This window comes from Heliangelus exortis, chromosome 2, assembly GCF_036169615.1.
Source record: "Heliangelus exortis chromosome 2, bHelExo1.hap1, whole genome shotgun sequence".
Classification (NCBI taxonomy): Eukaryota; Metazoa; Chordata; class Aves; order Apodiformes; family Trochilidae; genus Heliangelus; species Heliangelus exortis.
The window spans coordinates 6235971-6259227 of record NC_092423.1 but is presented as its reverse complement, the minus strand read 5'-3'; the positions used below and the strand labels follow the sequence as shown (position 1 = coordinate 6259227).

At 43.7% G+C, this 23257-nt stretch overlaps 1 protein-coding gene across 6 annotated transcripts in view; it reads right to left on the bottom strand.

The window, feature by feature from the left end:
* The window catches only part of LOC139792019 (sodium channel protein type 5 subunit alpha-like), a 213132-nt gene extending 198356 nt beyond the window's left edge, over positions 1 to 14776 (bottom strand). For 4 of the 6 annotated variants that reach the window (XM_071734645.1, XM_071734641.1, XM_071734646.1 and 1 more), the window contains exon 1: positions 14602 to 14776. The gene's annotated coding sequence lies outside the window, so the exon portion shown is untranslated. Of the gene's footprint in view, positions 1 to 7862; positions 8016 to 12192; positions 12282 to 14601 lie in introns of those variants that run through there. The other 2 variants (XM_071734644.1, XM_071734642.1) reach the window with 2 other exon arrangements.
* Positions 14777 to 23257: the final 8481 nt, after the last annotated feature.

The following is a 23257-nucleotide window of genomic DNA, read 5'->3' as shown; positions in this document are numbered from 1 at the left end:
TAAAAAGTTTTCACTTCCTATCCCGCATCAATGAAAATGTCTAACAGGGTGTAAAGAAATGCTGCCCATACTCCGTAATGCAAAAGGGTTTTCTTAAGTAAAATAAAAACAAATTAATAAAATAAAAAAAAAAAAAAAAACCCAAAAAAACCCTAAAAGGAAGTCAAGAATAATACATGTAACTCAGGCGCCAGTGGCAGAGTTGAAAGACACAGTGAGAAAACTGTAGCTAGAGACACTGCTCTCCTTTTTAAGAACAAGAAGGAACTTTTCAAACACAGAAGGAACAATGTATCCTGTAAGTACTGCAGGTGCAACACCACGGAAAAAACAGAAACCTTCAATACGTATTTCTGTCCTGTACTTAGATAAAACTCACACAAAGGAGAATTAATATACTGAGAAGGACATTCTTTCCCATTTAAGAGCCATAAAGAAGTACAACACACACCAGTTCCTTCAGCTAGACTCTTTAAAATCAACAGGTCAGGAGAACTACCCCCAAGTTACTACAGGCTTGGCCAAGACGTACTCTGAAAATCAATGTCACTTTCCTAGGTATTGGGGCTCTGCTGTAAAGCACCAGAAGACAACCAGGATCACAGTTTCCTAAGGATAAACAGAGAGATCCAAGTGGCTGTCAGCCTCCCTGCTTTCCGGGCAGAAGAGCAGAATAGCTGATGCAGGGCTTGGTTAATCAGGGCTCAGAGGACAGTAATGTAATTTGATGGGAACATTACCCCTGTAGAGCGTTTCAGTTTTGATGTCCGAAACACAAGGGTTATGGTGATAAATTAGAAAGGTTGAGGGAAGGATCACTGAGGACAATTAAGGGCTGGAAAACAGGCCCCTAGTAAATGCAGCAGGGAGCTCAGTCATACCAAAGACAAAATAAACAGCTGAATTAATCACTGTACCAGCACCTTTGGACAAACATAGCTACAACAGTACTACTACTACTCCAGATATTACAGAGTCCTTTGCAGTCAGTCAGACTAAAATTGAAGAAATCCATTGGCCAGGAATTGGAACAAAATAAATATAAATCAGGTGCAATGTGCACATCCTTAAGAAAAGAATTTAACCATGGTTTAACAAAGACTGATTATTTACCAGAGACTGAAGGATGGAAAATCCATCCCCCTAAATTCCCATTTTTTTTAGATGGTGGATGCTGTAGCTCAAACAATTATGAGGAGCCCTCTGCTAGTCTGGAGACAGAGTAGACAATCAGTTTTAGTTTATGGTTTTATAATCTCAGAATTACAGGCCTGAGTCTGAATTTTATAATTGTTTTGGTTGGTTGGGTTTTTTAAGTATCCAGCTACCAGAAAGGCACAAGAAGCCGAAAACCCGTACAACGCTGTGCGCATGGAGCTCTGTTATAAAATGTGATGGGAGGGACAAGAAATCTGTCCAGTTAAAAACAGATGCATCAGCAAAAGGTAAACATTCCTGCAAATCTAGACAGCCTCAGGGTCCCTTGCTACAGAAAGATGGCTCAAATCTGCTCCTTTCTGCTCCAGCTGCCACTGGGGCTGCGTTACAGGCAGGCAAGTGTCACCCCACGACACCACCTAATTGGCACCCAGCCTTCCAGGGAGTGGGAGATAGTCAGCCTAAAAATAGGCTGTCCTCTGTTTTGGCTCTTCCCTCCCTCCATTCCCCCACAAAGGCACAGGGCTGACGGTCCAGGGAAAAACATCCAGAGAAGCAGCAGCCTCAGCAGAGGGAGATGAGCAGTATTTTTGGAGATGGAAGAGCAGGATGGAGGAGCTACTGCTGAGCATTGTATTGGGGGTCCCCGCTTGACCTCCTGTTTCTGGGACAGAGTGATTTCTCCCACCTTTGGGAGCTGCAACCCAAGATGCCCCCCACCCCCCTGCTTGTGGGGACAGAGTGGAGCCACACAGCCCATCCCTGCCCTCCAGGATGCTGGCTGTCCCCAGCAGACCTACAGCCAAAGAAAAGCAGCTGAGCTTGGGTCTGTTGGCAGCTCCCCCATTGTTCCCTGCTCAGAAACTCTCTGGCCATCCTGTTACCCTGCAGAGGCCTTTGCCTCAACAGTTCTTGCAATTTCTGGTTCAAGGAACCAGCATTTACAGGCAGAAAAGCCTCACAGGACCTTTTTAATAGGAATTTCATTGACATTGAAGATCCTCGTAGGACTTTGATGAACACTTGAACTTTAGTCTGACATTTAAGTGCCTAAAACTCTGTATGAAGCCCAAATTAAGAGATCTTGTACTCTGCTATTGATGCTTTCTCTCATGTGCATCTCTACAAAGCTCCCAAACATCAGTAACATTTCACAAAGCATTGGTTCTGCTTTTAACTGGATACAAGTCAAAATCAATTAAAGATTGATCTCAATTTTGCCTTTTTTTAATTTTTTTTAAATTTATTTTTAGCGTGGAGTTCAAGTCAAAGAGAAGAACTGCAACCAATGAAGCTAACTTGCTTTTTAGCAGAGCTATTGCCTAGATTACAAGACATTTTGCAAAGTTCCCCAAGCTCATAAAGGCAACTGTGCACATAATGTCACTTACTGAATTCTGCTGAGTGCCCTAACAGCAAGACTGATGGGTAGCCTAATGCTCTGCCTAGTTGCTATAAGCAATAATCTCCCATGCTAATCACAACTTTCACATTCATTAACATTATAGAAACCCCCTGAAAGAAAACGTGTACCAGGGAACCATTCAAACATACACAAAGCTAGCTATGACTATAAAAACAGCTTTCAAAGTGGCATTGGGAACAACACATCCAACATATTTTACATCCCACAGACCTAAAAGTGTAAGGTGCTTCTTTTTGAGCTCTGCTTAGGGCCACGGGGTCCTGAAAACCACCCTGCATATTCAGCTGCCACTATTTAAAATCAGGATGATGGGATGGTGCTCTGCTTTCAAGGTGAGATCCTGGATTACTGAAATGAGAGGAGAAAACACTCTTGCAAGAGCATTTCTCCACATGTCACTGCTCTGATTGTTTCCTGCCTGAGCAGGACTTTGGGTTAACACTGGGGTGGGATGACTTGACAAAATCCTGGAGTCCCTCACCACAAAAACAATGCACCTGGCACAAGCTCCACCTTGAAAAAATCAGTTTATCATTCAAAGGGCAGATGGGGCTTGTTATTGGTGCCCATATGGCTGTGCAGGGCTGGTTTACAAAGGCAGCAGGTCCTGGTTTTGGGTCTGGTATTGGACAGAGATGAGAGACTGAAAACAAAGGTGCCAAAGTGGAGTGTATGGGATGAAGTGTATGGGAAGAAGCTCTGAAAGGGCTTGTCAGTGCACAGGAAAATTACAGAATCACAGAACAGTCTGGTTTAGAACAGACCTTAAAGATCACATAGTTCCACCCTCCTTATGTGTGCAGGGACACCTGTCACTAGACCAGGTTGCTCCAACCCACATCCACCCTGGGCTGGAACATTTCCAGGGATAAGACATCCACAACTTCCCTGGGCAACCTGTGCCAGTCTCACCACCCTCACACTAAAGAATTTCTCCCCAACACCTAACAGAAATCTACTCAATTCCAGCTTAAAACCATTACCCTTATGACTATGACTACACACCCTTATAAATACCCTCTGCATTTTTAGGCATGAGGGCTGCTGGAGTTGATGGGGACAACACTGATGACCCCCCAAAAGGATATTTTAAAACAACTTCCTCCTGGTCCAACTGGACAAGCACCTCTCCAAAATAAGCTCTCTAACAGAGACAAAGCTTCTTAGTCTTTGAGCAAACCAAACCAAGGCCACCAGCTGGCCATGAATACACACCATTTCCAGTGCTGGCTGTGCACATGCCTTGTTTTCCTTGGCTCCTTGTAACCTTTCAAATTAAAAAACAATGATGCATGCAGTTGCCTTGAGCCCCTTTCCTCTTAGAGGCAGCTTGGCCAGCAAGGACACTGCAGAGAACTGGGTACAGCTCATGACATGTCTCTGCACTGGATTTGCTGCAATCTTGTGATGGTTCACAGCCTCGTGCCACCATTTGGGGTCAGAATGGGGTCCTGTTTCAGTTCATCAGGAAAAAAAGGCAGTCAGCACACATACAGGTTGCTCCTCTAGCAAGATGCTGAAAAAAAGATGACTCTATGCCAATTATTATCTCAGGAAGTTACCATCTGGCCCCTATGCAATATATAGGGGGAAAAAATAATTTTGATATGCAACCAACGGCAGAGGGTGGGTTTGGTGTGTTAGGGAAGGGAAAAGCTGTTGCAGAGCCAGGCAAGGAGGGGCGTGAGGGTGGCTCTCAGCCACCTCCATGCTCCTTTGATCCCGGGGCCATGCTGGCCACAGGCCAGTCCCCACTGTGGGCTGTGTTAATCTGTGCTGGCTGCGGGTGCCTCCCGGGAGGCTTGGTGGCAGCTGGGGATTACTGGGGTCAGGGACACCCTCCATTTTCCCTTCCTCGTACCACTCTCAGCAATGGTCAGGGCAAGGGATGAGGGGGAAATAGCTGTAACCCCATAGCAAGGGTTGACACACTCAACGCATCCCCTGCTGCCTTCCATCCTGGTTTTCTCCAGCCTTTTGCAATAGCTAGAGACAAGTGTGCCATCTCACACCACAGATATGTCAGTCCCCAGCAAAATGGGGAGTAAGCACCCAGTGGAGCTGGAAATTGCATTTTCATTATCCCTGTTTCATTCCTTATTTGTTTTCATGTATGTATAAATACACAGAAATTATATTTGTTATTTTATATGCATACTTGTGGTTATTAATCCATACCTGATGCACCTACGTGGGCAGCAGTGCCAATACAATCAAACACACACAGAGGGAAATTCAGCTCTAACAGTGCATGGGGCAGGGGGGGGCATGGTCCCCTGGGATATAATCTTTGTCCTTCTTTTACCTCCTCCAGTCTTTTAACAGGACCACAGGCCATGAACACCTTTGGTCCCTGGCTCTTGACACCCACTCCTCAGCAGCCCAACCCACAGCCTCCTGAAGCCAACAGGGATCTGAGGCAGATCTGGATCAGGCACTGAATTCAGATGATGCAGCCTTTGCAGATGTGACTTTAAAAAAGAGGCTGAATCCCAAGCCTTTGTTTCCAACTTCTCTTTAAAACTATACAGTTACAGCCTGCACCTGGCATTACCTGATCTCATGAACCTGGTTCATGTAGGTGAAGCAGTCACTGGCCTGGCAATAGGACACAAAACATAAAATGCAATACAGTATGGTATAAGATACAAAAAATGTTGTGAACAACCCATATTACCCAAGTAATTTGCTTCCCTGTGGATCTCTGGTGGATTCATTGCTGTGTAGTATGTGTCTGAGACACTCTGAAGCCTGTTTCTTACCTATGACACTCCTTTCAGTCTCTCTACTGTCTGTTGAAAAACATCCTTTGACAGCATTTGCAAAAAACAAATAAATTTAAATCCTGACCCTCTGAATCAAATTGTCCATTGGATTCAAAAGCTACAGGATAGGACAGATGTATAATGAAAGCAAGAAAGTAAACCCTTAAAAAAATAAAAGCAATAAAAGCATAAAAAATTTAAAAAGCAATAAAAAGATAAATAAAGATAAATAAAGCAATAAAAGATTATTTTCTATGGCTTGCACAATACACACTAAATCCATAGAAAATCAGAATTTCCTGTGCAGCACAGTAATTATGCTATTTGGTTCTCATATTTAACCAATCCAAGCACTAAAGGGATACAAAAGACATTATATTCAACATAATAGTTAATAATTAAAAAAACAAAACAAAAAGCCTAAAACACAGCTTTAGAAAATTCCAGAGAGAGAATGTTGTTTCAAAGTGCAATGCCAGATCCAAAGAAGACAAAAGGAGCTTTACCTTTGGCTTCACCAGGCTCTGGATCAGGCCCTTAAAATAGTTCTGGAGATGTTCCAGAAAACTTATTTCAGCTTCATTTAAGCTCTGCGCTTTGCAGCTATTCAGTAATTTTCACTGTTAGTGTTAAACCATCCAGGGGACTTTTATGCTCATAAACAAATCCTCCATCTCCCTTATGTTGCTTTTAGGTTGATGCTGCCTCACTGACTTCAATAAACAGTCTCCTGATTCACCCTGTTATGAGACAGCGAGCAGAATTAGGCACCAGAGATGTGTCTAAAAGCCTTGGTTTCAGGTTCTGAACATCACTTTAGCTAATTAATAAAAGAAAACCACAGCTCAGAATCTTTCAACGTTTTCAGACCATAACCTTGTATTCAGCCACTTGCATTGTTCCCAGGAGTTTAGAATCAATGGGCCTATTATTATTATTATTATTATTATTATTATTATTATTATTGTTGTTGTTATTATTATATTTGTTTTGCCATTCTCCATATTAATTTCAAAAAGGCAACATATGACCCAGTGCAGTATTTCTAGGTTCTTTCTGGGCTGCTTTGAGAAGCAGCTGAAAACCAGAGAGCTTTGCAGGACCCTGAGTATTCAGCTCACAGCACACAAAGCAAGACCTGACAGCCCAGCACTGCTCAGGTTTCACCAAAAATTGGGGAAAGCTGAAAGAAACTTTTACCATGAAGAACAGCTTTTCAGAGACCTAACAGCATCTGAGACACAGTGCTGAAATTCACTGCTACAGGAAAAACCAGGTTCTCCAGGTTCTCCAAGCCTGGGAAGTCAGAAGAACATTTGTACACCTTGCAGATGCTGCTTCAGGCACTGTGGGACATGTTATAATTTTAGGGGGTGGTCAAGTTCTGGTAACTTCATAGAAAAGCAAACTCAGCATAACTCAAGCAAAGCTTCCCCTACAGGCAAAGTAACCCATGAACTCAGAGATTTTCCTAGGAAAGTTTCCACCCCAATTTCATCCTCTAGTAAAGAATTCAGAGCCTCGGTTCCAAACTTCACAAACCCAGAAGCACAATGGACCTGCTGGAAATTTCTCCTAAAGTACTTCTTTAAGCAACAGAAGTATAGAGAAAGGGTGGGACAAGGGGGAAAAGCAAAGAGAATTTATTCTGCCTTTTTCTTCCCATATTCATATGATGATTCCACTTTTGTTGTGAGTTTTTTTTTCCTTTTAGCTATGACATACAGTTTCATAACCATTATTTACTTTTCTCTATCCAACAGCTGTCTCCTGGGGAAGATGGCAAAATAAACTCGTTAAAACCAAGAGAAACTATTCATATGCAATATATAATTGCATGCTATATTTAAATCTTGGTATATTACTTTTCAAACTGCATTTAGTTTCAATAGGAGAGGAGGGGGGAAAAAAAATCCCCCTTACTTTCTAAAATTAGTAACAGAATTTGTATATTGTTTTCAAATACAACTGCTCTTCCTCAGAAACTTTTGCCAGGGTGTAATTAATGGCTGGAGACAGGCAATCTGACTACATCAGATGTATTTTGACATAGGCCCACTAGCTGTCATCTACAGGAAAAAAAAAAAACAAAAAACAAAACAAAACAAAAAAAAACAACCAACAAACAAAAAAAGGGGAAGTCCTGAGGGAAAGGGCTGTGTAAATCTGGATTAGCTCCCCCAAAGTACAACAAATCGATCTGGGTTTATGCCGGAGGAGGCGAGAGGAGGGTTCCTCCCCGTGTTTGATGGACGCAGGGGAGAAAAGAGAGAAAAGAGCTACGAGGACTTGAGCAAAGTGGAGGAACTTTGCCCCGTGCTGTGCCTCCAAGGGGTTATTTCCTCCGAGACACACACACAGCACCCGCCGGCAGCGGCCCCCGCGCTCCCATGAATGAGAATTACACGCGGGCATCGGGGGAGATTAGACCTCTCGACGTGAAACACTGTTGAAAAGAGATAAAGGGGAGGGGAAAAAAAAAAAAAAATTAAATAAATAAATTCTTAAGATACTTGCAGTGCTTCCCAGACCCTCTGGCTGCAGACACCGCCGGCGACACCTCCGGCCCCTCCAGCAGCACGGGAGCAGCTCATAGCTCGATGTTGGAAGCTGGGAATCAAGCTGGGGAGGCAGTGGACGACGATGTGCTCGGCCCCGGGGAGGGAGAGAGGGTGGCTGCGTCACGCCTGGCGCTGGCTGTACTAATATGGGGAGCAGCAGTGGCCAGAGATCCTCGTCCGGAAGGAAAGGAACAACCCATGTAACACGAGAGCTGGGGAGCGGGCACAAAACCATGGGGGGCTTTGGGAGGTTGAGGGCTTCCCCGAGGTCAAGAGGACGGCATGGTCGGCTGCATCCGAGGTGGCAGGGAAAGGAATGGGTTTGGGGACTGGGGGATCACTTCCCTGCAGCACCCAGCTCCGTTAAATTGGGGCATAATTACCCTGTTATAATCGGGCAGGTATTTTAAAGAGGCTTGAGTGTGATTTTATAATTGTGCATTATGTAACAGCTACTAACGTGTCAGGCCTCAGACAACACTAAATGTCTGTCTACAGGTCAGGTCTAATAATTTAATGATGCATTTCAGAGCTGTTCAGTCTGGCCTTAAATCCTCTCATTATTTTGCCTTCCCTTTCCATCCTCATCCCTGCCCAGGGGTTTTCCCTGCATCTCCAGGGAGCCAAATGCACGCAGAGCTTTCCCCAATTACCAACAGCCTCCAACATTTCTCTCTATAGCCCCATGCCCACTTCTGGTGGCTATATCATGGGGGAAAACAAAACATCCATCAGAGCGTTGCTCCTCTTTATGGGCTTTACATGACATTGAGGTGTTTTTTATGTTTATTTAGTCATCACTTTTTTTAAAGTTCATGTTTTTCAGGATTTCCCAGGGGCAGTGTCTGACCTTGTACAGACTGGCAGCAGAGATGTTCCTCGGAGGACTGAAATGGGCTGCCAGCAGGGCAGAAAATCTGAGCTGGCTTCTACAGAAGTGAATGCTTGCTCAATGAAAATCACTAGGAATGATCTGTCTGTGCTGTCCTGTTTTGGTTACCCAAAACCAAGTAGGCATCTGGCTCAGGAAACCCAGAGCTGTGATGCTCAGGAAGCTTTTAGAAATGGCAGGGAGGAACTAGGGTGTATTCAGCCACTGTGACACTGATCATCCATTTCTTTGGATAAAGTGACCATTTCATTATGATAAGAAAACAAATCTTGGGGAAAAAAATCACTTTGTAAATTAAACTCTTTGAGAATAGATTCTGGCCTAAAAACTTAAAATCTAATCTATCTCCAACTAATGGGTCTTGAAAGAATTTGTCCATGGGCAAGTTTTTCCACAATTTCTTATTACATAGATTTTTCCATTTTTTCTAAAGCCTGTAGAAACAGCAAAAAACATCCCATAACTCAGCCCTTCCAAGACCCCTCCAAAACTCCTGAAGCTGGATGAAATCAGCCTGCAAGTGTCATGAATATTGAGAGAAACTCCTTGCTTCTAACACAGATACCTTACTCATGCCTACAGTCTGGGTTCAGTTACCTAGCCTGTATACACTTAAACATGAACCTGACATCAGCAAAACTATTTAAATATTCCATACTAATACTGGAGTTGGATTAAAAATAATGAAGTGCAACTTGCAGATACCTTTCAAACGATAGCTTGGATGCAGAGAACTTTTAGTACCTTAGGAACCTGGCAAATTTTAAAAAGAATCTATAACCTGTTGGTAGGGGTCTCAGCATTGCAGTAGAGAACCTCTTTGGCAGAAGTTTAGTGAACCAGGAAAGTTCAATTCAAGCTGAAAGATGAGATAAATAATATGGTAAAGAATAGACTGATTTTTTCCAAGACACACAAAAAAACCCTTATCATTTTAAAATTCAATTAAAAAAAAAAAAAAAAAAGGAAAAGGGAAAACTCCAGGCTTAACAGAATTTTTAATTTTTCTTCATGTTTTGGCACAGAGTTACTATTTGATGTGTGCTATCTCTGTATTCAAAAAGTTCTTGAAATACTATGATAAAAATAAAACCGAAGCCACCCTTGTCATGCAGAATGGTGATTAAAATGGGCTTTGTTCATGACAAAGAATAGGGAGGCATGTTTTTTTACCATGAAAGATAAGGCATCTTTTGACATCAATGAAAATTTTTCACATGAAAGATTTGCAAGGTGACCTCCTCACAGGAGGCCAAGCTGCACCTCCTCCAAGGTGGGTGTATTTGAAGAGAAGGAATTTTTGTGGTTCATTTGCCATCTTTCCTGGGATGAACCAGGACTGATAAGAAGCCTAAAAAAGGAGAGTTAAAAATGGCAATCATGATAGCTGAGTTCTGCAGGCATTATGACACAAAATCAGTGTGTCCACTCTGCCCCCAGCCTGCTTAGGGACTACAGTGGTGGGATAACTTGGCAAATGTTTCCTTGTTCTTCTCCCAGGATAAAATCTGGGATCTCACTGCAAATGGGAAGCCCAGAGCTGATCCACTAATGCCACCCCAGAAAAAGGGGGAAATAAATAAGGAAATAAGGAAATGTTATTAATCTAAGGAAAAGAAGGTACATTTGTAAGGGTGACCATGTCACCTGCAACTAAACTTCAGGAAGACACTGTCTGTAGAGAAAGGAGCAAAGGGATCCTCAGCAAAAAAACTTTCTGAACTACCTGGATCTCTTCAGTGACACAAAAACCACAAGAAGGAGAGAAGGGTTAGGGACATTCCAGTTCTGAAAAAGTTTTCTTTTCCTCATTATTAGTAACTCTAATTACTTTGAAAGAAGAGCAATGAGATAAATCCTGCAGAGCCAGAAATGTGACCTGATTTCCTTCCTGATTTAGAAACCGTCACTTTGCAAGAAAAACCCAAAGAGACAGAGACAGGTCAGAGTGGGCCCATTAATTTCATTTGCAGAGTAAATAATAAACCAAGATCAACAGAAATATAACTGGGGTTTTCTTTTGATTTGATTTAAAGGATGAATAGACACATGTATATTTGAAGTCCCCATGGAAGACATATTCACTATAAGCAAACAGTAGTACACGCAACTAACTTTATGCCTCCTCCAGGTTAGATGGTAAAAGGGAGAAGCAATGACAGAATTTCAAATATAAATTGCTTTATACTATGATTAAGGCTCTACCTCAAGACAGCATACAAACACAAAGCAGAAAAGTCAAGCGCATACTTAAAAGTGATGCTGCTTCTGTGATACCTGAGTGTTATTTAACAGAACAGAGAAATTACTTGTTGTCACCTTTTAACTATCAGAGCTATAATTTTCCAAAGTAATTCTTGAAGATGACTGAAGACACCTCACAAAGTAGTAATTTTCAGAAAGAACTGAGCACCCTCTGAAAACAACAAGTCTCTTCTATGGTTTTCAAAATGAGCTTCCAAAAACTAGAAGCATCTAAGGCCATAACAGATAATAACCTATTCCCTCTGAAGAGTATGACCAGGATTTCCAAATGACCACCAATACTCTGTAATATTCAACTCAAAATGTTCTTTACTCACATACATAGTCTGAGTACTCCTTCAAGATACTAAAAAAGTAAGAGAAGAGAGCAGAGAGGAGAAGAGAGCAGAGAGGAGAAGAGAGCAGAGAGGAGAAGAGAGCAGAGAGGAGAAGAGAGCAGAGAGGAGAAGAGAGCAGAGAGGAGAAGAGAGCAGAGAGGAGAAGAGAGCAGAGAGGAGAAGAGAGCAGAGAGGAGAAGAGAGCAGAGAGGAGAAGAGAGCAGAGAGGAGAAGAGAGCAGAGAGGAGAAGAGAGCAGAGAGGAGAAGAGAGCAGAGAGGAGAAGAGAGCAGAGAGGAGAAGAGAGCAGAGAGGAGAAGAGAGCAGAGAGGAGAAGAGAGCAGAGAGGAGAAGAGAGCAGAGAGGAGAAGAGAGCAGAGAGGAGAAGAGAGCAGAGAGGAGAAGAGAGCAGAGAGGAGAAGAGAGCAGAGAGGAGAAGAGAGCAGAGATCAATCCCTGTCTAATATCATAAGTAGGATCTTTTAAAGAAATTAGACTCTCCCATGCCCATCAGGATGTAATTTCCTATCAGTACATTTTAAAGTATAATCTTAACAACACTTTTAAACCAAAAACACAGCAACTACTCAACATTTCTGTAGTTGTGAAAGTCCTGGGAGATGTAAGCTGGTGCCACAGGTACTAGTCCATCACAGCCAGAGCCGAGACCATTTTCTGATTCAAGGCAGAGATATAATGCTTTCAACCCTGTTGAAACTTTAAAATCTGTACCCACAAGCTGTCATTCAGAGTCAGGAAGCTGCATACATGCATGCACCCTTCACAGTCAAGGCATTCAGGCTACGTACCCAGTGATGCAACTGAATACTTTCACGAGCTCTGACAAATGGTTGAGGACACAGAACAGTATCAGTTCTCTACCCTACTGTGCAGTTTTTGCATGCTTTCAATCTGCAGGACTCCTCAAAGCCTAAACTACTTCTCCATGCAAACACAGGCATCAGAATGTGACTCTTCTGTATGACCCTCTGACTGTCTCAGACAGAAGTACAAAGCTGTACTATGGGTGGATTCAGAATGAGTGTCAGGAACCAAGAAAACACACGTTGCAACATCAAACTCCAATCACGTACAAGTGAAGTAACATACTCATCTATGGTTATTTCTGGCAATACTGTGATCTGCTTCATACCAAAGGTTACATAAACTCCACTACTGAAGGCTGAGACCTTTTGACACATTAATCTAAAAATATCACAACTTGCAGGACAGGTTTCCATCACTGAAACGTTGAAACACATGCCCCCCCAAAAGACAAGGTTTTTTTTATTAAGGACCCTCTATTTTTGAAGCTCTCGGTCAACTGTATCTACCATTTGAAAAGGCTGTAAAATACAACAAAAGAAAACAAACAAAAAACAAACAACAACAAATAAAAAAAACCCCAAACCCAACAAATTACCAAAATCAGTGGGCATCACTCCAGCCTCCAATCCCACCTGCATCATTCCCATCCCATCCTCTCAACTCCTCTCAACTTTTTTTCAGAACAAGATAGCTCATTAGAAGCAATGCACTCAAACCAACAGCAATGACACTCTGAAAAACGCCACTTTCTTGGTCCATTAGAATAGAAGAGTTTCAGTCCTCAATGTCTCAAAGCTCTGACCTTTCCAATTCTCTGCCACCAAAAGCTTATAGGATCTGCTGGATCCATCTGCAGCTCCACCTGGCCTGCTTTCCCACGCCAAAAGGACGGATCAAATATACGTGTCTGAAAACACATCCCTGCTTTCTCTTTGTATCACCCAGGGGGAAGCCCTCCACCGGTTTTCAAAGAGGGGAATCCTCCAAGACCACTTCTGCCAAGCCCTGAAATCATGGGAAATCACAGCAAAATGAACTTCAGCACCTTGGACAGGACACAGGGATGGAAAATGGCCGAAATCGCCTCATCGGCCCCGAAAACATTGTGCCTGGACATGACCCTCTAGGACACATCTGCGGGCCTGTTTATTTTTAGTATTGACAAATCCTCTTTGAATCGCCGCGTTTATTCCACCAGCCGCCCTGTTTTTCGGGAAGAGCTGCTCACCAACCTGGCGGTGGGAGAAATCGGGGCCACCGGCTCCAGATCCGAGTCTGATGGATCAGTGACTGCCCCAGTTGCAACTGGAAAGGCTGGGCTCAAGCCCTCAAAAAGCTCAGTTTATCCTTTCCAGGCAAAACAAGACCTGTTGCCCTAAGATGTGCGTGGCTCCCACATCTCTCTGCTTTCTAGAAGCTCATCCCCACCTCCTCGCCCAAATCTCCAGGAAAAATGAAATAAAAAGATCTGATTTATTCCCGTTGCAGCCACACTTTGATTGCCTAAGTTTGGCTTTAATTCATCTTTCATTTTTCTCTTACAGTGCCCCCAGGATGTCACTGCTCCCCTCGGGGCTGCCTCAAGAAAATCATGATCACCTTGTTTGAGTGCAGAACAGCTCTCCCCACTTTTCTTTCATTTGCAGAAGTCGAGGTTTTCATTTGTGCCAGTAAAAACTCCAAATGTTTTTAAGCAGAGGTATTCTACAAATAGCTTTGAGGTGAGTGGTGCCATTAAGAAAGATACTTAAAATATGTCAATTCTCACAACAAGTAATAACAGTAATATTCTCACAATAAAGGAGAAGGATAAATTTTCCCTTCCACAACAGAAATATCCCTTCTAGTTCATTTTTTTCCCCTCCAAAACATGCCACTGAATTTCCACTCCAACACATCTGACGCCACATAACATTAACAGAACAATTTGCAGAGTATTTTCTGTGTTATTATTTCTTTCCAGCACTTCTGGGTGTGGAAGCGAGATGGAAACAAAACCAATTCCCTGACAGAGTTACCCTTCAACAACAAAATATCTATTTATCTACATCCCCTGCTTTCACACCCCATCTCAAGCTTTGCTGAGCCAACTTCTCTCTCCTCCAGCCCCGGGTACCTTCTCCGCCACCCTGCCCGGACGGGACAGCCGCCTCGCCGCTCCCTCCGCTCCCCCTGCCTGGAGGGGAAACTTTGGAGAAGGAAAAATCCCAGCGCTACCGATTCCTCCTCCACGATCCGCTTGGATCCGGAGGTCTAGGTTTTTTTCTTTTTTTTTTTTTCTTTGCTTTTTCAAAAAATTTTCTTTTTCCTTTTATTATTTTATTAACAAGCAAACAAAACCAAAATAAATTAAAAAAAAAATAAAAAAAAAAAAAAAGGAGAAAACTTACATTGGTTTATTTAATTTTTCTTGCTAAACCAAGAGTCCCAGAGCCACTTCATTGTATCCACAGAGTTTTAGTCCCCGAGCGGTTGGGTCCCGCGGGAAGGGCCCGGCTGCCGGCCGCGGAGGGCTCATGGCTCGGAGCCGCCGCGCCGGCTCTGCCGCTGCCGCGGGAGCGAAGCCCCGCACGGGCGGGGAGGGGGGGACGGGAGGAGGGTGGGAGGGTGGGGGGGTGGGAGGGGTGATGGGGGAAGGCACCGCCCGCCCCGCCCCGCCGGGCCCGCAGTGCCCTCTGCCGGCTGCGGGGAGGGGGCTGGGAGGGAAGGGAAGGATGGGGAGGGAGAAAGGGTAAGGAAGAGGAAGGGATGGAGGGGGAAGAGGGAGGGATGGGGAGGAAGAAAAGGGGTTAAGGAAGAGGGAGGGCTGGGGAGAGAGGGAGAAGAGGGGGAGGGATGGGGGAAAAAAATCGAGAATAGAGAGGGTGGGATGGGGAAGAGGGGGGGGGGGGTCAGAGAGGTGGGAAAGAGAAGGGGGGGAATGGGGGGGATAAAGTGGGATGGGGTGAGAGAATAGATATGGAGAGAAGAGGGAGGGAGGGAGTGATGGAGACATAGGAAAGGAGGGATGGGGATGAAGGAAAGGAGGGATGGGGACAGGTACAGAATAGAGACGGAAAGGATGAATATGAAGGCAGGATGGAGGAATGATAGGCAGGACTGGGAAAGAAATTATGGGGAAAGAATGGAGTGGGGAGGAAGGGGGGATGAGGAGAGCTGGGAAGAAGAGAGGGATAGGGAAGGGAAGGATAGAAAAGAGGGCAGAAGAGGGGACAAGAGAGATCTAGGGAGTAAGATTGGAAAAAGATGGCAGAAAGGTGGGAGAGGGAATAAATAAGGATGGAGCTGCAGTGGAAGGTGGGGATGGCTTGGAAATAAGGTTTGACAGGGGTAAGGGGGCACAGAGGAGAGGTGAAGTGCTGGAGAGTGGGGCAAGGCAAGGTGTCCCCAGCACACAGGGGAGGGGGGCAGATGTGAACAGTGCCAAAGATGGACCCTCTGTTCACCCCATGGGCAACCAAACCCAGCAGCTCCTGCAGGCAGCTGCCTGAACACCTCAGGCCTTAAGGAACAGATACCTGGGTCACACTCACAGGTAGCATCTCCAGTGAGAAGAAGCAGCACATTTTACCTAAAATAAGGTGCTCAGCAAAACTGAGAGGGTCACAGATCGATGCTCATAGGGGGGAGAGGGGTGGCAAGATTTTGCTGACAATATTGAAGTATTTGGGGTGGTATAACTGGAAGAAACTTCTGAAGAACAGCAAAAAGACCTCAAAACACTGCGCAAGGTGAAATAGGGCAGACGGGAATTGCATTATGTGCTCAGCAATGGGCTCTGAAGTGGCTGTTACCACTCCAGAAAAAGTCAGGAGCTGTAATAAACACCCCTGTGAAAGCAGCTCAATGTTTGGTAGTGATCAAAGAAAAGTGCTGGAAAAGGAGAAGACCATGTAGGAAAAAAATGAGGGGCTTATAAACCAGCCCAAAGCCCAGCAGCACTGCCTCAGAAAGGTGGAAGGAGAGAAGATCTTCATTCAAGAGCAAGTTCACACAAAGAAACTAATAAGTGGGGGATTCAAAGTATAGACAGACTCAGAACTAGAAAAGCAGTGAATGAAGAAGTGTATCATAGGGCAGGGTCTGATCTGAGGAGGAGGAGAGTGAGAGCTGAAAAGAGGGGATAGAGATCAGAGACTGGAAATCAAAGCCTACAAATAAAGGGCGATGGAGGGGAATGAACACTAGGAAAGGCAGAAGAGGATGGACATGAGCTCCCTGGTGAGAAAACAGCCTCTGAATTCCCAGAGCACTGCAGAGGCAGAGAATGAAGTGCAAGGTAGGAGATGAAATCAGAGTCAAAGAATGGTTTGGGTTGGAAGGGACCTTAAAGATCATCTACTTCCAACCCCCCTGCACAGGCAGGGGCACCTCCCACTAAACCAGGCTCCTCCAAGCCCCACCCAGCCTGGTCTTGAACATTTCCACAGATGGGGCATCTACAACTTCCCTGTGCAACTTGTGCCAGTGTCTCACCACCCTCACAGTAGAGAAAGACAAATTCTCAGGTATTTAACCACTCAACATAAAGCTGACTGGTGGCTGTGCAAAGGGGGAGGGGGGGGGAAAGTTCTCATGAGGACCAAAAGTGGGAGAAGACAGGAATGCCTTCAACACCAGAAAGGGAAACTGAGTTCTTCTCAGCTCAGCTCTTGTTGAACCCTGCCTGCTGTGCCAGCACATCTGTACTTAACAAGAGCAACAGTCATGTCTCTACACCACTTCTGAAGATGGTCCTCCTTCCCCCACATCACCCAAACAGCTAAAAAAATACTATCATAAGGAGGATGGTATTGTGCAGAGAGAGAACAGGTGAACATCCTGCTTATTCCTAAGGAGGAGGAGTTAATTAGCAGACTGCCTTGGCTGCTGCATAGTGCTCTTTATGCTGATGACAGGAGAAGATGTATTTTTTAGGGCTGATTGTCATGTGGATGCATTTAAAGGAATTTCTGGGTTGCTAAAGCCTCACCTGTGCTTTCACAGACCAGAGGCTGCCTCTGCAGGTTGATGCTACTGAGACATTGCTAGAGGTTTAACACAAATATTGGGAATTTCATGGGGAAGGGGCTTCTACAGCTAAAAGTAAATACTGTTTTCCATCCAGTTCTTCCTCCACTCACGGACTGTGAACAAAGATCCTCATCTCTGCCCTCCCTCCTTCCTTTCTTAGTAATCTCAGCAGCAATAGTCTCAGGGTTGATTATAGAAATGAAACAGGAGTGGACAGGGGAGAAAGCAGGTCCCAGTGTCACAGGTTTAATGTCTGAGCCAGGGAAAGGAGGGAAAAGCCAGAAGTTTTTCACTAATGTCACATCCCTTGTCTCTCTTCTCCAGTCTGTAACACGTAAGACCACTCTAAATTTTCAGCTCTTGTTTGCTTATGAAGGGGGGAAATACTCTGGAAAAATTGAGAATTTATTGATAATGGCAGCAAATCCTGATTCCTGTGACAATGAAATCAGCTCAATCTGAAACCACCTTTTAGAAAACACTAAACAATCTTTACAAAGGAAACAGGTAGGAAGAAATACAGGAGAGGAAGTTACCTGTCAAATTTATTCCATGCCAGGAGCAGGACAGATTGTTCCTCCCTTTCCTACCCCATAGTTCAACAAGCAGCCCAGGAAACTGTCCCTTCCTCCAGTTTTCAGCTGAAATCTCTACATATTATCTGGGTTCCTGCTGCTAAATTTCCTCCCTTTGAACATCACTTCAGAAGATTCAGAAATGGAACCCAGGAGCCTGTGCTGAAGGCAGTGCTTCAGAGGTTGGGTTTGGGTTCTGTGCAGCACCAAACTCACACAGCAAGTGGGAAGCATCCTCAGAAGAGGAGCAACTTGTTGTGTAAGTCCTAATCAAAAAGCTTTGCCACTATCTTCCTCTCTGTAAGAGACATGCAGGTAATACTGGCTTCTGAAAGTCTGAAAAAGTTCAGGTGAGTCAGCTGAAAGCAAATAAAAGTGCATGTCAGATGGAAGTAAGTACCAGCAGCAAAATGAACACTATGCAGGAGATCAGTTGTTGTCATCTTTCCATCCATTTCTTCCCCACATACCAAGAAAAAAGCAAACCAAAACAAAATCTTTTCTATACAAAGCAATCACTGCTTTCTTAAAGGGATTATAGACACCAGTGCTGGTGGCAAAGAATCATTTTTTCTTAAAAAATGTTTATAAAGCCTTGCTTTCATCCTATATCCCTATGTATTTCTTGCCCTTTTTTTGTTAAGGAAACAAAGAAATAGAAAAGTGAGAGTTTGGAGAAGTTAAACTAAAACACGGTCTTTGCTTTTATATGGTTTTGTTTTGCTTTGATTTGTATTCCTTGAATAAATCCCTTGCTGCCTTAGAAATACATTTCTTGCAAAGCTTCATACAATACTTTTCTTTAATATTTGAAGGGTTTTTCCCTGCCCTCTCACTCTGCAGACTACTTTTGATTTCCACAGCCCTCAGCTCTCTGCAAAACCTTTTACTACCTGGGCTGAGTGTTGTGGGAAGCTCCTTTAGCTTGAGGTGTCATAAAGTTGTCACATGCAGAACTCAGTTTAGCCAATACTTCCCTCTACCGGAGGAAATAAAATACTGCCATTTGTTATAATTCCCTCTGCCATAAAGGGAGACAGCAGAACAGGAAGGGTTTTCCTGTCTAAAGATGATGGGAGACTGAAGGTGTGTGGGATGCAGAACAGGCTTCACATTCAGCACATCAACACGTTGCTCATTAACTGAACAAAAGGGATTTGGCCATCCCATATTGATCCAACTTCAGTGAGGATCCCCCAGAAGCTCCTGTCCTGGTTTCTTCCCAACCCCCCCTGCCAGCAAATGGAGGAAATCTGCAGGGCTGGGTCCCCACTATATCCCCACCCCTGTGCTATGGAAAGCATAAAGGTCCCCACTGTTTGCACCAGAACTGAACCAACCACTGGGTCACATCAGGGATGGGGATGAACTTTTTAGCAGGGTCTCTAGAGATAGGACAAGAGGTGATGGTTATAAACTAGAAGAGGGGAGATTCAGACTACACCAAAGGGAGAAATTTTTTATGGTGAGGGTGGCAAAGCACTGGCACAAGCTGCCCAGAGGGGTGAAAGATGCCCCACCCCTGGAATCGTTCAAAGTCAGGCTGGAAGGAGCTCTGAGCAACCTAATCTAGCTGAAGATGACCCTGCTCACTGCAGGGGAGGTGGACTAGATGTCCTTTAAAGATCTCTTCCAAACCAAACCATCCTGTGACTCTGTGGTGCAAAAGCTTCATTCTAAAACACTGTCTGAGATCTGGGCTTGTTCCTTCCACAAAGAAGAACCCTGATTTCTTCTCACCTCCCCCCACTGCATTTTTGAATAAGCAAAGAGACCCTGACATGAACCCAGCTGCTCTGTCAGGATACATCTGTATTGGTCCTCAGCTTCCATTTTTTAATTAAGTGTATCATCCTCATGAAGCATCTCTCATCAAGCATCCATGGGGAAATTCTGTAACGCCTGGCTAAATTGCTACATTTGTTCAAACTGACTCACAGATATAATCCTAAAGTGAACTAATCTAATTTAATGGGGGAAAGAAAAAATTTTACAGACAGGCAGTCAACAAATGTGTTCAAGTGTGAAGAAAGTGTTCAGTGCTCTTATAGACACATAACAGCTCACATCATTAAAATAAAATTCATTATAGCTCCCTGAAATGGCTCCTACCCCCCGCACTCCCCCAAAAAATGAGTCCACTTATGCCACACCAGAATATAGCTGTGCTTTCATTTAGAAGGGGACAAAGGTTGTGCTGTGCAGGGCTAAATAATGTCCCATTACCTTGCTGTCTGTGGACAGCATGAATATTTGGTGATTAGAGTGCAAAGGGATGCAACTTTGCTAAGTGGGGAGAGAGTTTAGATGGGTGCAGTGATTTGCAGTGCCAGAAGAGCAGAGCCTGATCTTCCAGCAAAGCTCTCTCCTCCTCTTGTGTTCCCTGCACTGCAACAAACCAGAGGAGAGACTGATTTCTAACATCCATAAGGCTGAAAATTTTCTTTCACCTGAACTTTCTTTTGCTAACTCACCCCCAAAAATTACCTAAACTCCCCGTTCTGTGAAGGACCTCTCACACACTGAGTCTTTGCAAAACAATGGAGAAATATAAATACTTTCTTTCCCTCTTTTTTGTGTCAAAAGCACCAACTCATGACACCAAAGGCTGCAGCCTCTCTGGAAGTAAACATTGCCAGTGACTTAGAGGAGCAGCAAGGATTAACCCATGCAGGGAACCAAGAGAGCTCCTAGAAGTGACTGGACTTTGGATTCCCTGGGGAGATATTTTAATGGCGTGGTGTCTAAACTTTGCCAGACTACATGGGAAATTTTGGCTGTGATCTCCATAAGGAAAAGGTTTCAAAGCAGACCAAAGTGAAGTTAACCATTTCTGGAAAAATTTCCATGTAGAATCTAAAGCATCTAGAAATACCACATACCTTATAAATGCTGAAAGATTGACCACACGTTATGTAAAATTTACATTTTATTTGTGACAGCACAAATTTGATAAGTGCTTCCCTTTCCTTGCACAGGTACTTAGAGCAAATCCTTGCCTTACTGCTGCCTCCAGACCCAGCCTTGTGCATTGTACAGAGGCTCTTCAAGATATCTCACTGCTGTTTTCAAGCTAAAACTGATACTGACTTGTCCTTTGCATTTCATTGTTTTGAAGACACACAAAAAAATCAAATAATACAGCTCTCTAAGAGAGTCAGAGATGTTGGTTGCTTGGTTTTGGCCAAACACTGCCTGCAAGCCTGCAGTTAGAAATGTCCTTTTGGTTGCACCATGGAGGCACAGCTAGCAAGAACACCAGAACTACAGGGAAATAAAGTGTTAAAGCAGTTTTCTGCATTTAGTATCACAATCCTTCTTTTCTCTATTAGAGTCCACCATGGCCCCCCTCCCCTCATTTTAATACTCATTAAAATCAAACTTTTTTCCAGTGCATTTACTTAACTTTACATTAATCATGAACCATTTCCCTTTTTTTTTTTTAAATATAATTTGAATTTTCTAATTATTTTAATGCCTATTAATGCTTGGGGTAGAAAGACCCAGTGCAGCTAAGCAACAAAGACCATGATGTTTTCCAGCATGGAAATAATCCTAGGGACTTCCTTAGGGCTGCTTTGGCCTATTGATGCTCACATAGGCCAGATCTTAAGCAACTCAGAATTTATGATAAAAATTTCACAAATCTGAGGGAAATTAAACTGACCCATCCCTCTTTTCCTTTTCTTGTAGGGTTTCCTGTAAGGTTTCTATATCATCTGTATCCTTCAGTACCCTTTCTCTGGTGTTCCTCACTTATGTTTTCATCCTCACCCTCACTAAGCTGCAAACCAAAAGGCTGCAGGGTTTTGACTTTCCATGTTAATTTGCTTGCAGAAGTCTCCAGTCCACCAGTTGACTTCTTTCTGCTCCCTTTTTCCTAGCATACGTCCTCTCCATCCATCTCCAATTCCACTCCACTGCTAAAGCAGAGATGTGACAATGGAATCTTTCCCTCTGACAAGAAGGTAGGACTCAGTTCAGAAGCTGTCATTAGTATTTTTTAAACATCTTCAAGGTGAGAAGCTGAAGGAGCTCCAGGTGGACACAGAGCCTGCCCTCAAACTATTTCAATCTAAAATACTTATTCTGATACTGCATGTACATGGGCTACTTGCCTGAGCCCTGTTGCCTTCAGGGATTGCTCACATGAGTGCTGGTATTACCTTTCCTAGTGGGATGAAGATACAAGGAGGATAAATAATCAGGAAAACCTGGGTGGAAGGCTAGAAGTCAAAAAGGATTCAATGACAAACAGGCTCTCACAAACTGGTGGTTCTCTTGGGCTGGCCCATGCCCTGCTTGAGGAATACAAAAGACACCAATAAGACCAAAGGCATCTTTGGTCTTTGGACACACTTTCATCTGAAAATTTCCACTCTCCACCTTTGAGAAAACACTGCACAAACAGAAATAGTTACCAGATATAACCACCAGCTGCCTTTTCCTTAAATGAACATCCAAGCCCTAGACCTGGGCTTTCTCCCTCTTTCCTTTGCCTGTTTATTTGCAAGCACAGTCTACAAACATCTCACCCCTCCCCTGCTTACACTTCCAACTTGAAACTTCCATCAGGTCCCACCACAGATTTCCCCCTCATCTTTCTTTCCCTAGCAAACCATTTCTAGGCCAAACCAGATGTGAGACAGAGTTAAAGCCTCTACAGGAGACCCCTCCAGAATAAATCACCTGTAACCCTAATGCAATAAGCCAGCATCCCACTCACAGCAAGGAGAAAGGGCAGGAGGAGGACAGCATTCAACCAGGATCTGGCTGCTAATGGAACAGGTCCAGTTACCTGCTGGGATAAACTACAATAAAGTCTTTGTCTCTTCCAAGCATCTGAAAATTTTCCCCATTAAAAATTAAAAAAAAAAAATTAAAAATCAAGGAATACTTTGAATCCTTCTGGTTTGCCTCTTCGGAGATGATTTTAAGCAAAGCTTTAATTGCTCACAGCTCTCAGCTTTTCGTAGTTCCTCCTTAATGCAATATCCTACCTCTGACAAATGGATCCTCTAAGAACTATCCTGCCCCTGGCTGAAAATCCAGCATTAAAGCACATCAGCCTGCACACCACACCAAGCAACTGCATTTTGCTTTCCAAACTCTCCCTTTCTGACTGCAGGGTCAGCCCTGCAGGGTCAGTCAGTATTCAAGATATTGAATGCTTTCCTCAGCATCAAGCAAAGCTCAATTTTTTTGTCTCCACAGAATTTGAGTGCTCCATCAAAGAGGGTTGGTTTGGTGTTGTTTTTTTATTTTGCTTTGGTTTGTTGGTTTTTTAAATTTATACTTTCATCCATTTTCAAGCATTGATTTGGGGGTGAATTAAATGGGACAAAACTGGGGCTTCTGCCAGGTATTTTGAAGGGAATTGCTATCCTCAAAATAAACACAACCACCCACAAAAAATAACACAAAATCCTAACAATTGCCTTTGATCTCCAGAAGACTT